The sequence below is a fragment of the Echinops telfairi genome, unplaced genomic scaffold (genome assembly GCF_000313985.2).
Source record: "Echinops telfairi isolate 266 unplaced genomic scaffold, ASM31398v2 ScPeMD7_7424;HRSCAF=8462, whole genome shotgun sequence".
NCBI lineage: Eukaryota > Metazoa > Chordata > Mammalia > Afrosoricida > Tenrecidae > Echinops > Echinops telfairi.
The window spans coordinates 92,621,288-92,625,012 of record NW_022111324.1 but is presented as its reverse complement, the minus strand read 5'-3'; the positions used below and the strand labels follow the sequence as shown (position 1 = coordinate 92,625,012).

Sequence of the window (3,725 nt, the reverse complement as noted above, 5' to 3'; positions counted from 1 at the left end):
GAGGAAGAGAGCACTTTGATGAAGAACAGAATAAGATTTTGGGAAGAAAAGCTTGTAGGAGCTCAATTAGATGAAGAAACAAGTTCTATGAGATGAAAACAATCAGGCCTATCGTGCATATCAAGAGGTCTGCATTGAAAGAGATAATTTGAGAACAAATTGAATAAAATGAATAAAGACAACTCCGAATCTTTGAAAATACTGAACGTACAGCTACAGTCTGAAGAAGTAGAACGTCTCCAGCTAAGGATAGAGGTGGAAACTCAGCAGGTGATGGATTTAAATCCACCTGGGAGGTAGAAAAGTCTGGTGGTGACCTGAACATCCCTGGGTTGGAACAAGAGCTGGAACTGATGAAGAAATAATGCAGGGATCTCAAAATAGAGCTGCAAAAATACAAACAAGCAGCTCTGTCTCAAGATGACAATCTGAAGAACAGAGCTCTCCAGAGACTAAGCATTTCAAGTGATAATGTGCAGCACACATACTGGGAACTGAAGAAAGAAGTGTTTAATTGACACCTAGTGACTCAAGTACAAGCCCGACTACCTAGAAAACAGAAAATTCCAACTGCAATCAAGGATGGGGCAACCAGGGCGCGTATAGCACCAATGAAACACACAATATTCCTTTGGTTCTTTGAGGCTTCCTCACCCCCCACTATCATGACCCCAGTCCTGCCTTTCATTTCGGGCTAGATCTAAACTTGTACACTGGTACAGATAAGAGCTCACAACCCGTGGAATCCAGGTCAGAGAAACCTCTCAGGAACAGAAATAGGAGTAGCAATACCAGGAGGGTAGGAAGAAGGTGGGAAGGGGGTGGGGAGGAAGGGGGAACCAATCACAATGATCAATGCATAACACCACCACCCTTACCTGTCCCCCGAGGCAAACAACAGACACATGGGTGAAGGGAGACAGCGGTTGCTGTAAAATATGAAAAGAATAATAATTTATCATTTATCAAGTGGTCACAAGGGTGGAGGCAGAGAAGGAGGGGTAAAAAGAGGAGCTGATACCAAGGGCTCCAATAGAAAGTAAATGTTTAGAAAATGATCATGGTAAGATATGTACAAATATGCTTGATACAATGCATGTAGGGATTGCTCTAAGAGCTGTGAGGTCCCCCGATAAAATGATCTGAAAATTCAAAAGCGTGTGTTCCAGTGGAGTACAGTGAAGACCGTGGGACAGATAGCACAACTTGCATTTGAAAATTTGGACTGCAACACACATGACATCACTCTCTCACCGAATGGCAGAACTTTTTCTCATCCAACATTTTCCTCTTTACCAGACGAAACAAAGATTTAACCAGAGAAAGCAATTCTCTAAAGAGGGACAGATCATGCGAGAGCCATTCCTAGTGATGGTACAAACCTTCAGGAACACAATTCATTTGGCAGAAACTCTCTGGAAGGTCATTCCTGGGAATCCCCATGGCCACCTAAATCAAGTGAAACAGTGTCGGGAGAAATTAGAAGCGACAAATTTCCTTTACCTAAACTGCCATCACTGCATTACTTAGACCAGCAAAATTAAAACTGTTTTTATAATGATTTATACTGAAAATATTTGATTTGGCCATAAAGATACTATATTTTCCTCAGTAGTTCCTTGAGAAATTACTGAAAAGAGGATTTTGATTAAAATTTTAAAGTTTTCAGTATATATCCATTTTCACATAATATCCTGATGTAAAACAATATTTTCCAGTTCCATAATGTCAAAGAATCAAGATATATGCCACTAATAAATTATCGAAGTGTTTCAAGAAGATTGTTGTTACCAATGATTACAATTGTGAATTTTAGTCTTTCAGGTAAAAGATGGAATTGATGTTTTTGGACATAGATTTATAAAGCATGTGATATAAATATATTGCACAGGAAAATAATCAAGGATGTTATTCTATGAAATTAAAACTATGTAAGTTACTTTGTATAGAAAAGTAAAGGACAATGTGAATAGATAATACAGTAAAATATTTTAATGGTTAGGTATTACATCTATATGATATTGTGTTTAAATTCACTTCTTAATAACACTATTGTCATTAAAATGTTTACATTGTAATTTGATTTCTAGTATTTGAAAGAAACTAATTACTGCAACCAGCATGGTTCCAGTATATCCTGCAAGTCATAATTGAAGAAAAATAAAGAAATAGTAGTAAAATTACCTTTCTTATGAATAAATTATTGTGAACATATACATCCAGTTAGAAGTAGCTAGAGAAACAAATATTTTACTCTATAATCTGTCTCTTAAGAGGCCTACAATAAAAATGTAAATATATGTTTATAGCTGTATGAGGTAATTTTCTCCAAAGGAACTATAGCTGCTTAAGAGAAGATTTTATAAATGCTAAACTTTGTTTTGAAACTTAAAACAAAGAAATAAATGTGCAAAGACCTAGAATTAGAAAGAACACACTCACTGAAAGAACTGAAGAAAAATTCAAGCCTCAAGTTGCAATCATGAAAGATTCTATGACTGTACAGAGTAGTTGTACCAAAAATGACTCAACATTCACCATTTTAGGAGGTAGCGTAGGAACACAAACCAGTGGTGCTGAAGGAAGAAGTTCGAGCTCCACTGAAAGCATTAGGCAAAAACACAGCTCCAGGAATTGATGAAATATCAACTGAAATGTTTCAACAAGCTGATGAAGCACTGGAAGCCCTTACTCCTCTATGCCAGGAAATTTGGAAAACAGCTGCTTGGCCAACTGACTGGAAGAGGTTCGTATTTGTACTCATTCCAAAGAAAGGTAACCTAACAGAATGCTCAAATCATATAACATTATGATTAATATCACATGCAAATAAAATTTGCTTACAACCATCCAACAACGGTTGCAGCAGTGCATTGAGAGGGAGCTGCCAGAGGTTCAGGTCAGATTCCGAAGAGGCAAAGGAACAAGGGCTATCATTGTTGATGTCAGGTGGAACTCGGCTGAAAGCAGAGAATAGCACAAAGATGATTACTTGTGTTTAATGGACTGTACCAAGGCATTCAGCTGTGTGGATCATAACAAACCATGGATAACCTGGAGAAGAATGGCAATTCCAGAACACTTCATTGTGCTCATGTGGAATTGCACATGGGTCAAGAGGCTGTTGTGTGAACAGAACAAAGGAATACTGCATAATTTAAATTCAGGGAAGGTGTGTGTATTAGTCTAGGTACTTTAGAGAAACAGATCCACAGCAACTCATGTATAAGAGAGTTTTATGTAAAGAAAGTGTGCATCACGAAAACATCCCAACCCAATGCTGCCCAAGCCCACAAGTCCAACATTAACCCATTAACCCAACACCAGTCCACAAAGTCCTCCACCTCACAAAACTGCAGGAGAAAAGCTGAGTCAGTGAAGGAACAAGCATCTCAGCACTAGCTGGGGTCTCCACATGGCTGCTCCAGCACCCAGGGCTGCATCGGGATAGGTCCATGTGGCTTCTCCTTGGGGATGTGTTGTAGGAAGTCAATCTTGCAAGCTGAAGCAGGGAACTGCTAAGGCAGCTGCACCCTGGTGCGACCATCACAAAGCAAGAGACCCGAGTACTAGAAAGGCGAGGCTCACCACCCATTTATCCCTCCGCCTTTCAATTAGCCCCACATGTGATTATCAGCCAGGTTGGCACAATTAACTAACTCAGTGTGCTTCAGGATTGTATCCTCTCAACATTCTTATTCGTAGTGTATGCTGAGCAAACATCA

The 3,725-nt window shown here is 39.1% G+C and overlaps 1 pseudogene; it reads left to right on the top strand.

Moving 5' to 3' along the window:
* LOC101663647 overlaps positions 1 to 1,571 on the top strand; it is a 60,820-nt pseudogene extending 59,249 nt beyond the window's left edge.
* The last annotated feature ends 2,154 nt before the right edge of the window (positions 1,572 to 3,725 follow it).